General features: G+C 41.2%; 1 protein-coding gene across 1 annotated transcript in view; it reads right to left on the bottom strand.

Moving 5' to 3' along the window:
• The window catches only part of LOC120018111 (glycerophosphodiester phosphodiesterase domain-containing protein 5-like), a 98,330-nt gene extending 76,926 nt beyond the window's left edge, over positions 1 to 21,404 (bottom strand). The window contains exon 1 of the mRNA XM_038961105.1: positions 21,093 to 21,404. The gene's annotated coding sequence lies outside the window, so the exon portion shown is untranslated. The remainder of the gene's footprint in view (positions 1 to 21,092) is intronic.
• Between the last annotated feature and the right edge of the window lie 647 nt (positions 21,405 to 22,051).

Raw genomic sequence — 22,051 nt, 5'->3', positions numbered from 1 at the left:
TTCATGAGCCAGAGAGCTCACCGCGAGGCGCAGAGTGGCACGCTACGACTGCCTGTTTAGGTGTGTGGGCTTCAGCCTCACTCTGTGCAGGTTTGATAGAGTTCCGTGGGCAGAAATATTTGGTTTCTCCATTTCCAGTCCTGTATTAGATTCTTCAGGCCTAGTAAAAGGGCACCCCAGAATACATTAGGGAGTAGATCTAGTGGAAGTATTCATGAGTGCCTGCACACTCCACATCAACCCACTGAGGTACAAAAGCACCATCAAAGTGGTTGATTTATAATAATGACACATTTCTTCAAGGAAACATTCACTATTCTGCATTTAGGCATTCCATTTTGAAATAAAATTTGAACTTTGTCTATAAAATGGGACCACAATGAAACGAGGGAAATCTCAAAAGGCACAATGTGAAACGTACAATCATTTGCAAAAAACAGCAGATTGAGTGATAATGGAGAAAGCTATTATGTAGCCCACCCTCTCACATTTCAAATCCTCTTCCTATTTCAGGGGCAATCATTCTAGGTAAATCCTGTTTAGGGAATCCTTGTTTTCGTCCAAAATAACATCAAATTTATCAGAAATACAGTGTAGACATTGTTAATGTTGTAAATGACTATTGTAGCTGGAAACTAGAGGTTTAACGATTAATTAGGGCCGATTTCAAGTTTATAACAATCGGTAATTAGCATTTTTGGACACCGATCATGGCTGATTACATTGCACTCCACGAGGAGACTGCATGGCATGACTACCTGTTATGCGAGCGCAGCAAGGAGCCAAGGTAAGTTGCTAGCTAGCATATTAAACGTATCTTATAAAAAACATTGTATCTTAACATAATCACTAGTTAACTTCTTATGGCTGCAATCCCGCTAACGGGATGATATGACAACAGCCAGTGAAAATGCAGGGCGCCAAATTCAAAAAACAGAAATCTCATAATTAAAATTCCTCAGACATACATGTGTTTTACACCATTTTAAAAGGTAATCTTGTTGTTAATCCCACCAAAGTGTCCGATTTCAAATAGGCTTTTCAGCGAAAGCACCACAAACTATTATGTTAGGTCACACCAAACCACAATAAGCACAGACATTTTTTCAGCAAAAGATAGCAGTCACAAAAAGCAGAAAAAAAGCTAAAATGAATCACTAACCTTTGATGATCTTCATAGGACTTCATGTTACACAATACATGCATGTTTTGTTTGATAAAGTTCATATTTATATAAAAAAAATCTGAGTTTACATTGGCGCGTTATTCACTAGTTCCAAAAACATCCAGTGATAGTGCATAGCCACATCGTTTCAACAGAAATACTCATCATAAATGTAGATGATTATACAAGTTATACACATGGAATTATAGATATACCTCTCCTTAATGCAACCGCTGTGTCAGATTTCAAAAAAACTTTACGGAAAAAGCAAACCATGCAATAATCTGAGACGGCTCAGAACAATAGCCAAATTAGCCACCATGTTGGAGTCAACAGAAACCAGAAAATACATGATAAATGTTTCCTTACCTTTGATGAACTTCATCAGAATGCAGTCCTAGGAATCCCAGGTCCACAATAAATGCTTGATTTGTTCGATAATGTCCGTTATTTATGTCCAATTAGCTACTTTGGTTAGCGCATTTGGTAAACAATTCCAAAGTCAAAGCGTGTCCACTATAACGTGACGAAATGTCCAAAAGTTCCATAACAGTCAGTAGAAACATGTCAAACGATGTATTGAATCAATCTTTAGAATGTTGTTAACATACATCTTGAATAACGTTCCAACCGGAGAATTACATTGACTTCAGTTAAGCGATGGAACGGAGCTGCCTCTCACGTGAACACGCGTGTTCAATGCGTGGTCACCTCATGGCAGTGGTGAATCATTCCTGTCTCCTTCGGCCCCCCTTCACATTAGAGTCATCAGACAAAGTTCTATTGACATCTAGTGGAAGCCGTAGGAAGTGAAAACTCATCCATATCTTGCTGTAATTTCAATGGGAGCTTGGTTGAAAATCTACCAGCCTCAGAAAAATTCCTAACAGGAAGTGGAACTTCAGGTTTCTGCCTGCCATATGAGTTCTGTTATACTCACAGACATAATTCAAACAGTTTTAGAAACTTCAGAGTGTCTTCTATCCAATACTAATAATAATATGCATATATTAGCAACTATGACTGAGGAGCAGGCCGTTTACTCTGGGCACCTTTCATCCAAGCTACTCAATACTGCCCCTGCAGCCATAAGAAGTTAAACTAGTAATATCATCAACAATGTGTAGTTATCTAGCTTGTCCTGCGTTACATATAAATCGATGCGGTGCCTGTTAATCTATCATTGAATCACAGCCTACTTCGCCAGACGGGTGATTTAACAAGTGCATTCGCGAAAAAAGCACTGTCGTTGCACCAATGTGTACCTAACCATAAACATTAACGCCTTCCTTAGAATCAATACACAAGTATATATTTTTTAAACCTGCATATTTAGCTAAAAGAAATTCAGGTTAGCAGGCAATATTAATCTAGGGAAATTGTGTCACTTCTCTTGCGTTCATTGCACGCAGAGTCAAGGTATATGCAACAGTTTGGGCCGCCTGGCTCGTTGCAAAATAATTTGCCAGAATTTTACGTAATTATGTCATAACATTGAAGGTTGTGCAATGTAACAGGAATAATTTAGACTTATGGATGCCACCCGTTAGATAAAATACGTAACGGTTCCCTATTTCACTGAAAGAATAAACGTTTTGTTTTCTAAATGAGAGTTTCCGGATTTGACCATATTAATGACCTAAGGCTCGTATTTCTGTGTGTTATTATATTATAATTAAGTATATGATTTGATAGAGCAGTCTGAGCGTTGGTAGGCAGCAGCGGGCTCGTAAGCATTCATTCAAACAGCACTTTACTGTGTTTGCCAGCAGCATTGCGCTGTTTATGACTTCAAGCCTATCAACTCCCGAGATTAGGCTGGCAATACTAAAGTACATATTAGAACATCCAATAGTCAAAGGTATATGAAATACAAATGGTATAGATAGAAATAGTCCTATAATAACTACAACCTAAAACTTCTTACCTGGGAATATTGAAGACTCATGTTAAAAAGGAACCACCAGCTTTCATATGTTCTCATGTTTTGAGCTAGGAACTTAAACGTTAGCTTTTTTTTTTTTTTTTACATGGCACATATTGCACTTTTACTTTCTTCTCCAACACTTTGTTTCTGCATTATTTAAACCAAATTGAACAGGTTTCATTTATTTGAGGCTAAATTGATTTTATTGATGTATTATATTAAGTTAAAAGTGTTCATTGTTCATTCAGCATTCTTGTAATTGTCATTATTACACATATATATAAAAAATAAAAAAATTCATTTAACGATTAATCGGTATCGGCTTTTTTGGTCCTCCAATAAAATCGGTATCGGCGTTGAACTCATAATCGGTCGACCTCTACTGGAAACGGCTGATTTTAATGGAATATCTACGTAGGCGTACAGACGCCCATTATCAGCAACCATCACTCCTGTTCCAATGGCACATCATATTAGCTAATCCAAGTTTATCATTTTATAAAGGCTAATTGATCATTAGAAAACCCTTTTGCAATTATGTTTGCACACATGAAACTGTTGATTAAAGAAGCAATAAAACTGGCCTTCTGTAGACTAGTTGAGTATCTGGAGCATCAGCAATTGTGGGTTCGAGTACAGGCTCAAAATGTCCAGAAACAAAATAACTTTCTTCTGAAACTCAGTCTATTCTTGTTCTGAGAAATGAAGGCTATTCCACATGAGAAATTGCCAAGAAACTGAAGATCTCGTGTACTACTCCCTTCACAGAACAGAGCAAACAGGCTCTTACCAGAATAGAAAGAGTGGGAGGCCCCGGTGCACAACTCTGCAAGAGGACAAATACATTTGTGTCTAGTTTGAGAAACAGACACCTCACGTCCTCAACTGGCAGCTTCATTAAATACTACCCGCAAAACAGCAGTCTCAACGTCAACAGTGAAGAGGTGACTCCGGGATGCTGGCCTTCTGGGCAGAGTTGCAAAGAAAAAGCCATATCTCAGACTGGCCTATAAAAAGAAAATGTTTAAGATGGGCAAAAGAACACCGACATTGGACAGAGGAGCTCTGCCTAGAAGGCCAGCAACCCGGAGTCACCTCTTCACTGTTGACGTTGAGACTGCTGTTTTGCAGGTACTATTTAATGAAAAATTAGCTTTTCTTTAAAAAACAAAGGACATTTCTAAATTACCCTAAACTTTTGAACGGTAGTGTACATATTATCTCAATTAACCACCACAACTACTTCGTACCACAGTACACAGACTAGATATCGGTACTCCTTGTATAGTGCATTGGGAAAGTATTCAGACCCCTTCCCTTTTTCCACTTTACAACCTTGTTCTAAAATGGATTACATTTTTTTTTTTTTTTTATTAAAAAATGACAAAGCAAAAACAGGTGGACATTTTTTCTAATTTATTAAAAAAACAAAAATACCGTATTTACATACAGTAACAGTCGAAAGTGAGGACACGTACTCGCGTTTCTTAATTTTTACTATTTTCTGCATCGTAGAATAATAGTGAAGACATCAAAACTATGAAATAACACATTGAATCATGTAGTAACCAAAAAAAGTGTTGAAAAAATAACTATATTTCTGATTTTAGATTCTTCAAAGTAGCCACCCTTTGCCTTGACAGCTTTGCACACTCGTGTGCAGGGTGATGCGGGGGGGGGGTTATTGGTTTACTATTTTTTTTTTCTTTTTTCTATTTGTTAATTTTCATACTTAACTGCATTGTTGGGAATGGGGTCGTAAGTAAACATTTCACGGTAAAGTCTACACTTGTTGTATTCGACGCATGTGACAATTTGATTTGATTTTGTAGCCAACAAGCCTGGAATATTCAAATAATGCACGTGGCTGTAACAGTGCGCTGTGGCATGACTTTTTGTAACGTGCGCAGTCCGAACAGAACATAGCATACACAACAGTATCATCGGCATACATGTGCAGGTAACATTTTTTTACAGAGAAGTCGATATTGTTAATGTAGACAGTAAAAAGTACAGGACCCAGAATGGACCCCTGCAGGACACCATAATATCCAGGAAACCTGATTTAACGCCATCCGTAGAAGTATATTGAGTTCGAACTGTTAAATCACTTTTAAACCAGTTACATGCAGCCTGGTCTAGGCCAATTGAGGAACGCCTCAATTAGCATTGAGTGATCAACAGTATCAAAAGCCTTTGACAGGTCAATGAAGAGTGCAGCACAATGTTGCCTTTTATCAACAGTTAACCACATCATTTATAACTAAGAATGCAGCAGAGATAGTGCTATGACCTGGCCTAAAACCTGACTGATGTACATTTAGAATACATTTCAAAGATTAATTCTCAGCCAAGATCGTATTTAGCAAAGATTCTAATAGTTTAGCTAGGCAAGAAAGTTTAGAAATAGGCCGATAATTAAAATAGGGCACAAGGGTCAGCACCTTTGTGAAGGGGGAGTACATGGGCCGCCTTCCAAACGTTGGTGATAGTACCAGATATAATCGTCAGGTTAAAATATGGGTTAATGATTCAGCAATCAGGGCGGCAGACAGTCCGCAGCAAAAACGGATCATGCATATCAGATCTTAAGCAAGGCATATACATCAATCTTAAGCAAGGTATATAGCACATCACAGATAGTAAATTGCTGAAATGAAAACAAAGATTCACTAGAAGATGATGGGTTAACCAGCAGCATACCACCCTGCATCCCACTGCTGGCTTGCTTTTGAAGCTAAGCAGGGTTGGTCCTTTGATGGGAGACCAGATGCTGCTGGAAGTGGTGTTGGAGGACCAGGAGGAGGCACTCTTTCATCTGGTCTAATTTTTTTTATTTTAAATATCCAAATGCCCCTGGGCAGTGATTGGGGACAATGCCCTGTGTAGGGTGCCGTCTTTCGGATGGGATGTTGAACGGGTGTCCTGACTCTCTGTGGTCACTAAAGATCCCATGGCACTTATCGTAAGAGTAGGGGTGTTAACCCCTCCTGGCTAAATTCCCCATCTGACCCACATACCATCAGTCACCTAATCATCCCCAGGTTGCAATTGGCTGATTCAGCCCCCCTCTCCCCTGTAACTATTCCCCAGGTTGTTGCTGTAAATGAGAATGTGTCCGCAGTCAATTTCCCTGGTAAAATAAAAATAAAAACGTAATAAAAACACTGAGGGTGGTAGAGGGAAAAGCAGTTGATTGACTGACCAGGGTCAATACACCATCGTTTCTCTAAAATAAAAAGCATCACTTATCCCATTCTTCTCAATTATGATGCCAGAGTTAGTCAGACAATTATAATTGTCAAAAAGAAATACAAATAGCTTCTTAGCAAAGAGCCATTTTTCAAGCAAGAATTTCACTAGGACTGTCAGAGTGTGGAGGGGAAAACTGAAAATGTGCTATTATTGGCAGAGAGGTTTGGAACTCTTATTGGTCTATTAACCAATTTACCGCATGGTGATGTCACCATTGAAGGTCAAATCTCCACCCCACTAAAACAGGCTGAAATTTCAGGCAGTCTTTTCAAACAGCTCTTACTTAAAAGGGGCATTATCATTTTCATAATATTATCCCAACCTGTGTGAAAACATAAAAACACTGGAAATTCACCGTTTTGACTGAACTGGGCCTTTAATACTGGCTGTAGATCACTATACTAATTGCAACCTTATGTTTCAAGGGGGAATCATTTCTGAGTATACAATCTCACTATTTCAGCAAATTTTGAGAATGTCTCAGAAATTTGTGAACCTTTTGAGAATGTCACAGTAAAGAAAATCCATCACAATGTGAACATCTTATTCAATAAGAATAATTAAGGTGATGAGTCTTGTTTTACTTGCTATCCTTGAAATGGTTGACTCATTACAAAGCATGTCCTTCAAAACAATCACATGAATGAATACAGATTTTATGTACAGAAAGCACACAAGACCGGTGGCATGGCAGTTCAAGGTACCTCAACTCTCTGACGTCTATACCCCACGACACTGGGTTGAAACAACAACTCAGAGTATTCAACACCAGCTTGTTAAGAAAACCTGGCTGTCAGAACATTTTGACCTCTATTGGAGAGGCCCATATAAAGTTGCATAATATGTCCTCCTGGATCTGTCAACATGTACATTCTGCACATTTCAACAAGCACTTGACGAGTCATTTTTATTGATTCATAATCATGACCATTAGGTGAAGCTACAAGCCATAGTCTATTCTACCTGAGATGTTGTGCAAGATAGCACTACTAGATATCTATTACCAAGTCATTTCGCTCACTGTGCACGCCCTGCAGACAGGAAAGAGCAATAAGTGCTTTAAGAGCTGTGTGCACTGTAAAGAATGAGTGACAAGCCTAATACAGTCACTAGTTTGTGGATTGCTGCCTGGCATATTGAAAGCAGGCGAACAGGCTGTTGCCTTCAATATGCTAGCAGAAGATGAATCATGCATCAATTCAAACTGTAACAGGAAGGCTTGGAGTCAAGGGAAATAAAGCCTCCCAGTCAGCCTGTTGAGGGATAGCTATCTAGCAAGCTATCTACTAGCTGTTACCAGAGACACACCAGGAGAGCTGCCTCTATGCCAGGGACTGTGAGACCAGGGCTAGCTAGCTACTACCAGAAGAATCAGAAAAGTAGAGTTTAGGCCCCTACCTCAAAGCAAACTATTCACCACCACTGCTCCCCATAGTCCCTATCTACACAAGCACAAAGGAGCCAGGGCAGAGCTTTGAAGAGTGTTCCGAGGGAGGTGTCGACTTTGTGGGTAAAAAAAAAAAAATGTTGCACCGACTGCAGTGCTTGTGAAACACCTTTCTAGGAAGACTTGAGCCGGCAGGTTTTCAAAAGTCAAACAAGGGCGCCTGATGGAATAGGCCCATCTTATCGTGTGATACTGATGAAACTATAGACATGTTGATCGGTTTACCTTTCTGGTGAGGAAGGCAAAGGTGATTGAGTCAGACACACTATATTCAATATAAGCATGTGAAAACAAAGTTCAAAGAGGTGGTGGGTAATTACAGTAGAACAGTTGTTTTGACACAGTTACTCAATATTGTTCACCACTGAAAAGGTGCAATGTTGTCCGACAAGTTTCCAGATATCTCTGCTAAAATTGTGAACATGTGACTTCAAGCACTGTATTTACTCAAGATGAACTAATGATCCAGTCTTAGAGCATGTTAACCTCCATTTCGTAATGATCTAGACAGATATTAGATATGCAAAATCCTACAGATTAAAGATATTCTAAGTAAAATATAAATATTTTTCAGCTACAGCTAAAAAAGGAAGTAGGCCTACCGTAGATTAACATGTGTGAATGCATTTGAATTCCACAAATGGAATATAAAATGCGCAATTTGTTTAAGTGCCACTGTCATAGGCAGGCATCCAGTGAGGAGAGTCAGGAGACAGACTGCGAGATGGTACATTCACTCAAATATCATTCCACAACTAACATCAAGTGAGGCATTACAGAAAGAGAATGTCCGAAAGGCATCGTCTTCATATTGCTAGAAGGCACAGGAAACGTCACAGTAACCTGAAGCAAAGTCCCTCTGCAGTAAAGCCTAATATTTCACGGAGTAGTCACAGGGAAACTTTCCAAACTGCTGACATCTGTGTGCGAGAGTATAATCTAATACGTTGCAAACAGTGTCATGGGGAAAGCTGGCAGCAACGTTTTTCCCTTGGCAATAATAACACTGAAGCAAGCAATGAAGAAGTATCTTCATTTCTTAAGATTTACAGTCAATGCGGTTTGCCTCATTAACAGATTCAACATTTGCAAGCACTGAATTTCCCCAGCTCTAAATTCTTCGAAATACTGTACAGCATGAAAGGCAAGGCTGATACTAAACCAGATTCATCATTCTGATAAATGGGTCACTGGTAAGTCTAATAATGTTTTGGTATTACTGAGAATGATAGAGGGTGTGCCACTGGGTCATTCATTTAATTTAATGTTAATACAATGAATAAATAAAGGAACAGCCATCACCCAGCTCATTGGGATCATGATGGCGCGCTGGAAGTCTGCCAGGAAAGGTCAGCATTGGGATCATGGAGCACCAAAAGTATGCCAGGAGAGGAGAGTTACATTAGAAGTGGGTCAAATGCCATAAAGAGATCGTCCTCTCAATTATTATCAGAGAAAAGGATAAATCTCAGAGGAAGGGATCAGGCCCGGTCTCCTCATGGGCCAAGGAGAGGTGTGATCTGACGCAGGCAGGATGAGAAGAGCCGAGTCAGCCGGCTGGTAATGCTGGGTTATACTGCATCCAGGGTGCAATTGGAGTCAGAGCTGCAGGAGAAGGTGATTGATGGAGCTCAGATCAGACAATAGATTTAGGTAAATATAGCCTAATCCTTGGGGAGACAGAGGGAGGCATCATCTGCTGGGGCACCAAACCATCAGTTACAACAGGTGTCCTCATATTGCTGCGGGCATACAAAGGCAGGCAAGGCGGATATGCTGTAATCCAGAATTACCTTCCATATTTTCTACAGATTTTTAAGGATCACATATTAAGATGAAAATTCTAAAATATGCACTAGAGTGGAGATCACATGGGGGGAAAAAACATGCAAAGAAGATATTGCATGGATACACAAGGCAAAGAATTTTACATAATCGCACACTGCTTGGTTTCAAACACAGTTTAGTTCTCCTTGATCAAACAGCCAATTAAATCAGATTGGCATTAAATCAGCAGTAGCGCACTTTCAGCCTGTAAAGGGGTGGTGCGTTTCAATGAGTCATGCAGTCTCAGGAACAGTGAGCCCGTCCCTCCCAGCAGCCTCTCGATTATCATGTGGGCACAAGGTGTTTGCAGAGACCTCGTCTCCCTGAGAAGTGAAAGCCTGTGATTAAGGTTAACACAGAGACAGCGGAGGATAGCAGCGCTAACCAACAGGATGGTGCTAGGGAAAACGGTGGAATGTTTGATTATCACCCCACTCATCAGCTAAAGACAACAGCCAGGGTTGGTTGCCATTATTATATATTTTTTTCACCTTTATTTAACCAGTTAGGCTAGTTGAGAAGAAGTTCTCATTTGCAACTGCGACCTGGCCAAGATAAAGCATAGCAATTCGACACATACAACACAGAGTTACACATGGAATAAACAAAACATACAGTAGAAAAAAGAAAACAAAAAGTCTATACACAGTGAGTGCAAATGAGGTAAGGGAGTTAAGGCAGTAAATAGGCCATGGTGGCGAAGTAATTACAATATAGCAATTAAACACTGGAATGGTAGACGTGCAGAAGATGAATGTGCAAGTAGAGATACTGGGGTACAAAGGAGCAAGATAAATAAATACAGTATGGCGATGAGGTAGATTGGATGGGCTGTTTACAGATGGGCTATGTACAGGTGCAGTGATCTGTGAGCTGCTCTGACAGCTGGTGCTTAAAGCTAGTGAGGGAGATATGGGTCTCCAGCTTCAGTAATTTTTGCAGTTTGTTCCAGTCATTGGCAGCAGAGAACTGGAAGGAAAGGCGACCAAAGGAGGAATTGGGTGACCAGTGAGATACCTGCTGGAGCGCATGCTACGAGTGGGTGCTGCTATGGTGACCAGTGAGCTGAGATAAGGACGGGCTTTACCTAGCAGAGACTTGTAGATAACCTGTAGCCAGTGGGTTTGGCGACGAGTATGAAGCGAGGGTCAACCAACGAGAGCGTACAGGTCGCAGTGGTGGGTAGTGTATGGGGCTAGGAAGCGGCAACGGTGAGAGACTTGTTTCTGGAAAGGTGAATTTTTAGAAGTAGAAGCTCTAATTGTTTGGGTACAGATCTGGAACACCCCCTTTGGCAGTTCTATCTTGGCAGAAAATGTTAGTTAGCGATGGAGATTTCAGGGGTTTTGGTGGTTTTCCTAAGCCACCTGGAAGTCACCTTAAGACATCCAGGTTAAAACAAACTTAGGGAGTAGGCTTCTAATGTTAACATGCATGAAACCAAGGCTTTTACGGTTACAGAAGTCAACAAATGAGAGCACCTGGGACTGCAGGACCTGGATTAACCTCTACATCACCAGAAGAAAAGTAGGATAAGGGTACGGCTAAATGCTATACGAACTGGCCGTCTAGCACGTTCGGAACAGAGAGTAAAAGGAGCAGGTTTCTGGGCACGATAGCATAGATTCAAGGCATAGTGTACAGACAAAGGTAAGGTGGGATGTGAGTACATTGGAGGTAAACCTAGGCATTGAGTAATGATGAGAGAGATATAGTCTCTAGAGATGTTTAAACCAGGTGATGTCATCGCATATGTAGGAGGTGGAACAACATGGTTGGTTAAAGCATATTGAGCAGGGCTAGAGGCTCTACAGTGAAATAAGACAGTAATCACTAACCAGGACAGTAATGGACAAGGCATATTGATATTAGAGAGGCATGCATAGCCAAGTGATCATATGGGTCCAGTGAGTGGTTGGGCTGGCTGGGGACACAGCGCTTCAGACAGTTGAGTTCAAATAAGATTGGAAGCTTGGTTTAGGTGTAATCTTACTGGCAGCAGGATGGTGCTTGGAATCATTGTTCTTCCTCTGTCAATCATGGTTACCTGCAAGGAAACAACGTGCCGTCATCATTGCTTTGCACAAAAAGGGCTTCACATGCAAGGATATTGCTGCCAGTAAGATTACACCTAAACCATTTATCGGATCATCAAGTACTCAAGAAGACCGGGGCTAGCAAGCTAGCAGACCGGGGCTAGCAAGCTAGCAGTTAGCAGACCGGGGCTAGCAAGCTAGCAGACCGGGGCTAGCAAGCTAGCAGACCGGGGCTAGCAAGCTAGCAGACCGGGGCTAGCAAGCTAGCAGACCGGGGCTAGCAAGCTAGCAGTTAGCAGACCGGGGCTAGCAAGCTAGCAGTTAGCAGACCGGGGCTAGCAAGCTAGCAGTTAGCAGACCGGGGCTAGCAAGCTAGCAGTTAGCAGACCGGGGCTAGCAAGCTAGCAGTTAGCAGACCGGGGCTAGCAAGCTAGCAGTTAGCAGACCGGGGCTAGCAAGCTAGCAGTTAGCAGACCGGGGCTAGCAAGCTAGCAGTTAGCAGACCGGGGCTAGCAAGCTAGCAGTTAGCAGACCGGGGCTAGCAAGCTAGCAGTTAGCAGACCGGGGCTAGCAAGCTAGCAGTTAGCAGACCGTCTCCTAAAGTTGATTGCGCTGCGGGGTTCGGTGCACCACCAGTACAGAGCTTGCTCAGGAATGGCAGCAGGCAGGTGTGAGTGCATCTGCACGCACAGTGAGGCGAAGACTGAGGATGGCCTGGTGTCAAGAAGGGCAGCAAAGAACCCACTTCTCTCCAGGAAAAACATCAGGGACAGACTGATATTCTGCAAAGGTACAGGGATTGGACTGCTGAGGACTGGGGTAAAGTCATTTTCTCTGATGAATCCCCTTTCCGATTGTTTGGGGCATCCGGAAAAAAAGCTTGTCCGGAGAAGACAAGGTGAGCGCTACCATCAGTCCTGTGTCATGCCAATAGTAAAGCATCCTGGGACCATTCATGTGTGGGGTTGCTTCTCAGCCAAGGGAGTGGGCTCACTCACAATTTTGCCTAAGAACACAGCCATGAATAAAGAATGGTACCAACACATCCTCCGAGAGCAACTTCTCCCAACCATCCAGGAACAGTTTGGTGACGAACAATGCCTTTTCCAGCATGATGGAGCACCTTGCCATAAGGCAAAAGTGATAACTAGGTGGCTCGGGGAACAAAACATCAATATTTTGGGTCCATGGCCAGGAAAATCCCCAGACCTGAATCACATTGAGAACTTGTGGTCAATTCTCAAGAGGTGGGTGACAAACACAAATCCACAAATTCTGACAAACTCCAAGCATTGATTATGCAAGAATGGGCTGCCATCAGTCAGGATGTGGCCCAGAAGTTAATTGACAGTATACCAGGGTGGATTGCAGAGGTCTTGAAAAAGGGTCAACACTGTAAATATTGACTCTTTGCATCAACTTCATGTAATTGTCAATAAAAGCCTTTGACACTTATGAAACGCTTGTAATTATACTTCAGTATTCCAAAGTAACATCTGACAAATATCTAAAGACACTGAAGCAGCAAACTTTGTGAAAATTAATATTGGTGTCATTCTCCAATCTTTTGCCCACGACTGTACTTGAGAAGAATAGGCACGTTTCTCAACATATACAGTTTGAGAAGGGATTGCGTGACGATGAGTTTCGCAGCCGCGTGACGCAGCTTGATAACATGAATGAGATTGTCAACCAGTCTGCTGGGTGGGACATTATACATTCCTTCATTGGATTCCTATGTCCTTTCTATAATATCTCTGGCAACGGCACCATGGATTAGTAGGAAAAATGTGTTAGACCCGTTAAATTACACATTTCCCATTCGAGAGAAGACATCCTCCCAAATTATGACAATGGACAGTATTGAAATCTGACATGTACGATAGACATTTTCACAGTCCTACGTCATACCGGACAATTTTCTGCCTGCTTGAATGCCAATAACTCAGATACACATGAAAACCTGAAATGACCCAAGGAATTGACAGAATATCACAGAGATGCACAAAAACAATATAACATTCCAAATGGGTGAACCTTTCCTTTAATGATCGTTACCCTCAGGTATTTTAGAGGCTGTTTCTGCCTGCAGGCTTATATGAGACCTGCAGCCTTCCTCACCATCAACCAGACATGATGTAACATGCGCTGCTGGCTGGCAATCTCCATGCAGAACAGAAGTCAGTCTGGTGTGTTCAAACACCGTCCTGCTGGCAGGCTGGCATCTGCCTCTATGGCTGGTTCTCTACTATACCAAAACTGACAGCAGGTGCAGGCCATCTCGGGATCCCTCCTCTCCACCTGAGCTTCATAACAAGGCTTGTATTTATTTATTTTTTTGCAGTCTCAAGAAGCTATGAAAGTATTTTAAATCGTATTACTACAGTAGCAGCAGTTTGTGTGAGGGGATGTCCCCTGTGGTTGGTTTTTAGAACTATTTTAGATACAGAGGAGGATTAGGCTACATGACTAAAGGAGACTTAATAATACTCACTCAGCCACATAATTGTCTATTTATTTATTTTTTAAATACGTGTTATGGACCATGACGTTTTAGGTTTGAAATTGAATCCGGAATTACACTTGTTTTTGGATACTCAGGACATAGATAGTGGAATGGAGAGATCATTAAATTATGCTATGGTCCATTTTATAAAACTACAAATTATATAGCAAGTCATAATATGTAATTGCAACAATTTGCCCAGCCACTCCAGGACTGAAGCAGTAGGACTATTGTTCAGCAAGAACTCTTTACAATTCTCGATACACTCTTCCCAACGGGCGAGTCGCCTCTCGCCACATAACTGGGGATTCTTACCTAACAAATCCTTCATGCTCTTTTACAACAAAAAAGGCCCTTGGTTATGCCAGCAGATAACCCCTGTCAAAGACTGTAGAGATGTAGTATCTCAGTGGCTGGGTTATACCTCCACATGAAAAATAACCCCTAGAAAAATCTTTCAGTTTTTACTGCCTCTAGTTTGTTGGCTGAAGCAGCATCTCAGATGAAGGAGCAACACAACCAGGCCCTCCGTCTGAACAAACAGTGCTTTGACCGGCCGGTCTCAAGTTGCAGGCCCCCCCCTCCCCCCACCTGGGGCGCTTCCTCAAACGTTGTCCCGTCTGCCTCACACAATGTTCCCAGTGTCTCCTGCTGGTACTGCCTGCTCAGTATTAAAACAATGGCTCCCTCCCAGGTCGAGGTAGGCCAGAGAAAGTAATTCTGGTGTTGGCGCCTAGTCATAGGTGCTGATACTATGGCCTAGAAAGGAAACTGCTGACAAAGGCCTCCGTGGCATGCAGACACAGGGGGAACTATTGTTGAGTGAACGAATGAATGCCATTCGCCGTTGGTGTTTAACGGTTCTCATTAACTCATTCCGTGCTCTACAGTACAGCCGTATTTTACTGTCCTGAATGTAGGACGCAGGCAGTATCTGTATGCCTGGGTGATAGGTGGTTGGTCTGTTCGGTAGCCATCTGTCTGTTTTTGGCATCACACAGAGCTATGTCCTCATCAGGTGACTGATCTGTGTCAGGTGACTTTCTCCTCAGAGTTGAGGTAGACTGAGTCAGGGACAGACAGACAAGCCCAGTCTGTGATGCAGTCCTTGTCCATCTCCCTCTCCCCCTTTCCACTGGTCCCATGCAGAGAGAGATGGGGCACTACTGACTCTTCAAATCATTGGAAGGTTCATTTCATCCTTGTTTTACAGGATAAACATTTGCATCTGCAAAGACAAGGAACACGCTTGGCTCAGACTTACCATATGGTGGGGATTTTAGCACACTCCTACTTCTCAGGGTGAAATAAAAACAATTATCCTTGATATTCTGTTAAACTAGTGTTCCCTTTCACCTTTGGGGTAGAAATATGACATAATTGGGTGCCTTTTGCTTTGGGTCTAGGTAATATTCTCATCAAGCTATGGAGACTAAGAAAACATGTCAATTAGTGATGTAAAAAACAAAATCTATACAGAAACATATCAGGATATTATTTGACAATAAATCGGATTGACAATATTGCAATATTATTTTTGCGCTAGTTGGCTATACCTGCAGCAAAACTCCAGCATTTTTCCCTCATTGCGTGTGGTCCATCTTCTTTTCAATAAGGAGCCAATTTGTTTTCAGCACTTATTTCCATGACAGGTCAGAACTTGTTTCCTCACGGCTCTCGTCCTTGTGCAGTAGACAGGTGAGCAATTTGTTTAGAACATCAAAACGCAATAAAATCACAGTACTGAATCACAACATATAGAAAGAGGGAATCGCAATACATATATTGTGATGTCCCTGGCAATCCCCAGCCTTAATGCCAATGTCACGGTTGTTCAAATAAGCTTACATTTCTGGCAAAAAGCAGTGCAAACTGTACTTATCTAATAAGGTAAAGGCGTCAGCACGCTTCAGTTCGGCTAGCGATCCGAACGAGTGTGCTCCCATACTCCCTTAAAAGAACTTCGCTTGAAAAACAGAGAAAAAAATGCAGCAATACTACTGTTTTTCCATTTTGAGATGCCAGAGCCAGTACACACTTTCTTTAATTCTGAATATTTTGATCTAAGATAAAATGAATGACATTTCTTGAGTTGTTTTTGCCGAGGAGATATTAGTCGCACAATTTTACATCTAACTAAGATGTTTGGTGCAGTATTTCTCAATGACAAAATTAGTAAGAAAACTAGTCATTTCTCATTGAATGACAATAAAGACTTTATTCAAGAACCCCCTACTATTGACCAATCACCGACGAAGGGGCATACACTTCGGCTTGCCTCAAGAAAAAAGTGTGTATTGGGGTATTGTGTGTAGATTGCTGAGGATTACTATTATTTTTATCCATTTTATAAAAAGCTGCAATGTAAACATATTTTTGAAAAAGTCAAGGGGTCTGAAAACTTTACCAATGTATTGTGTGTATGCATGCATGTATCCTCACACTACCGTTCAAAGTTTGGTCACTTAGAAAAGCACATTTGTCAATTGTAAATGACTATTGTAGCTGGAAACAGCTGATTTTTAATGGAATACCTACATAGGAGTGGTGGTTGCTGATAACGGGCCTGTGTTCCAATGGCACATTGTGTTAGTTAATCCAAGTTAATCATTTTAAAAGGCTAATTGAGCATTAGAAAACCCTTTTGCAATTACGTTAGCACAGATGAAAACTGTTGTGCTTATTAATGAAGCAATAAAACTGGCCTTCTTTAGACTAGTTGAGTATCTGGAGCATCAGCATTTGTCGGTTTGATTACAGGCTCAAAATGGCCAGAAACAAAGAACTTTCTTCTGAAACTGGTCAGTCTATTCTTGTTCTGAGAAATGAAGGCTATTCCATGTGAGACATTGCCAAGAAACTGAAGATATCGTACAACGCTGTGTACTACTCCCTTCACAGAACAGCGCAAACTGGCTCTAACTAGAATAGAAAGAGGAGTTGGAGGCCCCGGTGCACAACTGAGCAAGAGGACAAGTACATTTGTGTCTAGTTTGAGAAACAGACACCTCACAAGTCCTCAACTGGCAGCTTCATTAAATAGTACCCGCAAAACACCAGTCTCAACGTCAACAGTAAAGAGGCGACTCCGAGATGCTGGCCTTCTAGGCAGAGTTCCTCTGTCCAGTGTGTGTTCTTTTGCCCATCTTAATCTTTTCTTTTTATTAGTCAGTCTGAGATTTGGCTTTTTCTTTGTAACTCTGCCTAGAAGGCCAGCATCCCAAAGTCGCCTTTTAAAATGACAAACTTGGATTAGCTAACACAGTGCCATTGGAAAACAGGCTTGATGGTTGCTGATAATGGGCCTCTGTACGCCTTCGTAGATATTTCATTTTTATTTTAAATCAGACGTTTGCAGCTACAATTGTTATTTACAACATTAACAATGTCTACACTGTATTTCTGATTTTAATGTACAATTTGTTTTGCTTTTCTTTTAAAAACAAGGAAATTTCTAAGTGACCCCAAACTTTTGAACAGTAGTGCGCACGCACACACACACAATGAAAATATAAACCATGTAAAGTGTTGGTCCCATGTTTCATTAGCCGAAATAAAAGATCCCAGAAATGTTCCATACACACAAAAAGTGTATTTTTCTCAAATGTTATGCACAAATGTGATTACTTCCCTGTTGGTGAGCATTTCTCCTTTACCAAGATAATCCATACACCTGACAGGTGTGGCATATCAAGAAGATGATTAAACAGCTTGATCATTAGAGGTGCACCTTGTGCTGGGGACAAAAGGCCACTCTAAAATGTGCAGTTTTGGCACACAACGCCACAGATTTCTCAAGTTGAGGGAGAGTGCAATTGGCATGACTAATGCAGGAATGTCTACGAGAGCTGTTGCCAGAGAATTTAAATGTTAATTTCTCTAACATAAGCCATCTCCAACTAAATTTTTGAGAATTTGGCAGTACATCCAACTGGCCTCACAACTGCAGATCACGTGTAACCACGCCGGTCCAGGACCTCCACTTCCAGCTTCTTCACCTGCTCAATCGTCTGAGACCAGCCACACGGACAGCTGATGAAACTGAAGTATATTTGTCTGTAATAAAGCCCTTTTGTGGGAAAAAACTAATTCCGATTGTCTGGGCCTGGCTCCCAATTGGGTGGGCCTATGCCCTCCCAGGCCCACCTATGGCTGCACCCCTGCCCAGTCATGTAAAATCCATATATTAGGGCCTAATGAATTTATTTAAAATTGACAGATTTCCTTCTATGAACTGTAACTGCATAAAATCTTTGAAATTGTTGCCTTTATATTTTGCTAAAGGGGTGTGGTTTGGCAAGCTGTGACTCCGTTCTTACATTAGGCCTACTCATCACACCAGGATACATGGGGGGGAAATCAAAGAGAGGGTGTGTCTAAACTAGAGATAGAGGGTCGGAGAGAGGGTGGGTGGTGGAGGGCTTACCTCCCACAGGACAGGCTGTAATAACAGGCTCTCTCACAGTCTTCCGCTCCCACATGTTAATTAGGATAATACCACACTGCCATTTCATCTCGCCTGCTAAATTGAGGGAAACACGCAGTTGTTGCCTTAGTGATAGAAGCTTTTATTATAGATGCAAGACCAACAGCAGATCTTGACTGTCGTCTTTCTCAAGGAACACACAATGGCTATATAAAAATAAAAAAAACGATGGCACCATTTATGGGATGAACATTCCTCCGGCAGTTTGTGCCCCCAAAAGCAAGATGGGCTGCATGATATTCTTAGGTAAAGATAAATGTTGAGAACCGCACCAGTGCAATGAACACAGCTCATGCTCGAAATACAGAAAAACCTGTAGTCTGAGAAAAGGTTCCAGATATTAGTCATCTTTACATTTGTATTATGATATTTATAAATACACAAAGGATAGTGAGACTGATACTCTCTTCAGAATCAATTACAATGAAACTCAAACTGACTCAAACTCCAGTCAAGGAGTGGGCTTTGGGCACCCCTATCAGTGTGTCTGGTGTGTGTGTGTGTGTGTGTGTGTATATGGAACACATAATAGCAATAACTGTTGAGGACACCAGTGCATTCCATGGAATGTTCTAGTCCAATCTCCTACAGTATGTCTGTCCTAGCCAGACTGCTGCAATAATGCTGAGTTAAGCATTAAAAATTAAAGATTTCAGCATTTAAACACCAATATCTATAATGAATGATGTTTTATGTTAAGTTTTGACACCCGCCAATAACTTTAGACATCTAGTCTGTCTACATCAGGAGTGGAGAAATTGCCATCAAACACCTGAGTTGTGTGTGTCAAAATAAAATGCATTGCTTTACACAACAAATATGATGACTCACTGTCAGTCAACGCTGATAGCATACTTGACAGATTATCGATCACATACCTTCAAAAGCTCACAGACAGTTGTATGGTCATAGATGTGTGGTTGATTAACTCTGCAGTTTGTTATGCATTTTGAAATGCTCCATACCTCAGTGGTGGCCGCTGATTGGCTGAATACCCGGGGCGCGATGTGGTTTGAGTTGTCAACAAAGCATCATGACAGAAATATTATGCCAAGTTTTCTAACTACTGGTAGTTTATTGGGGAAGATGCATAAAGTGATCTGCGCATTTGAACAACAGCATAAATACACCTATTTCACTTTTGCATGTCAAAAACCTGATGCTCACTGCTGCATATGCTGCCACTGTTTTGAACAGATTAGATTACACTATTTAGAACGAGCAGCCAGCAAACGAGTGCACCAGGTAGAACGCAACAAGCATGCAAATACAATAACTGAAAACACATTATCTAAATGGGGATAGCTAGCTAATCACGTCACAAAGCATTTTGAAATAACTTATATTTCATATTTCCGAGTTAGTCAAATATTAGTTTTGAAAGACTTGAAATTGTCATGGGAGCTAGCAAGCTATCAACTAGCTAGCTGTTTATCAAAGGTAGATTAGACTAAAACTTTAAATAAAAAAAATGTATTTATGTTTCTCAAAATTACTGTAGCTGCCTAATTAATTTGATCATGCTTTGAGATACAGCATAAAACCGGGTGTTTTAGTCGCACTGTCACCAACAGTACAATCTGATGAAGACTAGAGCCGACATAGAAGTTCTGACTAAACGCCCATTTGAGCGACGCAGGACGGTCCATTTACTTTGTGCGGTTATAATTTATGCTAGCAGTTCTCCTCAAAGCAAATAGCTGTCATAACAACCCAAGCAATGTTCGCACGCACAGCCTATGCGCCCCTTGAGGCGGAACTGCTGCTGCTGGCAGACACCGAGGGGCAGTAACTGAACAGCTTGTTAGAACAATATATTTTTGAAACAGGAAAATGTACACATTTACCACACTTGTATAAGCATTTAAAACAGAATCCATGAATGATATAATATATAGATTTTGCCATCACAAGTGGGGCGCCGCCCCTAACGACCTAATGGGCGTTATGATAAAAGCCACCACCTGACAATATTTTATTGCTGCTTTGACTGTAAAATGGGCAGATGAAAATGCCTGTATAGGCTGGTTGTCTGCGGTGGTGTGTAGCCTATAGATAGATACATAATACATCCATAACTAAATACAGTCAGTGTTTTCCACCCATAGGCTATGTCTCGCCATACACGGGCGTGTCCTTTGTAGCCTATTGGGTTAATACAAGGTGTGAATTAATATTTAATGATAAGTATACCTCTGCATGTAAACTTCTGAATTACAGAAATAAAAAGGACATTTGAGTGAATGGACGAATAGGTAGGTTATTTTAAGTCACAAGGTAAATAACCACCGTGTTTTGATAATTTTCAACAACAAACTACTTTACAAAGAAGTGTTTCATACCATGGCATGGCAACCACTTACTTACTTAAACTGCTCAGATACTCGAATAGGCTAGTAATTCAAACGCTACCCGCCGTTTAGATATGACAAGACTTACTTACCTCTATCAATTATTTCAGGCTTTTTCTCCCAAGTGAAGATGTAGGAAAATTTTACGAAGTCCTCCGAACAACTGCCCTCACACCACTCAGTAAATGGGCTGCTGCCTGTGTCAAACGTGTTGAGGTGGGTGACCGCCAAAGGTTGTTAAATACTACCGAGGACAAAATGAAATGTGTCCTGCCGCAACAAAGGTAAAAACATTCGACCCAGAGATATTCTGTTAAATTCCACTTCGTGGGTTTATGCTACATTGAAGTGTGTATCAGTTTAACATAATATTCCAGGGTCAATCCTCTGAGTTTAAAGCATGCCTTGTCTATGAACACCCGGCGAGTAAATCAATTGAATGACTACCAGTGGGCGGAGTTGTAGCTTTTATCGCCTGCGCTCTTGTAGAACGGGTATTTACAGTGAAAGAGCGTCCCCCCTCTTCCGGTACGCGACATCTCCCATTGTAGGAAGCTTCAAAAGGCAAAAAAAAACAATGGATGCGGTTATGTTAATGTTAAATTAATCAAAAATAGCTCTATAACCCACAACATAGATACAGTAAAATATTATATAAAGTGGCTCTGATGGGGCATTGCCAAAATCATCACTGACTCAATATCCATTTAATAAAGAAAAAGGGTTAAACACATCCGTGGCCCGATTCCGACCCAAGTTAAGTGCGTGTAAATGGAGAGTAATTACCCTTTTATGTGCTTTTCTCACTATGTGTATTCTGACCTTGAACTTCAGCACGAGAATAGCATTCTATTGACCCACTAGTCGTTTGAGGTGAAGCACGAATAAATTAAGGTGTGGCAGAGGTGTCTACACTACAGATACCTGTATTCCGACCTTGACTAAATTCCCTCATATAATTCCACCATCTTTACACTGAATAAATCATAAATAAGGTTGAGCGAAGCTGCTGGTTCTAAGTGGGAAATCATCTACTTTCTTTTTCTTATAG

The sequence above is a fragment of the Salvelinus namaycush genome, chromosome 23, assembly GCF_016432855.1.
Source record: "Salvelinus namaycush isolate Seneca chromosome 23, SaNama_1.0, whole genome shotgun sequence".
In the NCBI taxonomy this organism is placed as follows: domain Eukaryota; kingdom Metazoa; phylum Chordata; class Actinopteri; order Salmoniformes; family Salmonidae; genus Salvelinus; species Salvelinus namaycush.
Note: the sequence above shows the minus strand (reverse complement) of the source record. Positions and strands in the feature narration are given on the sequence as shown.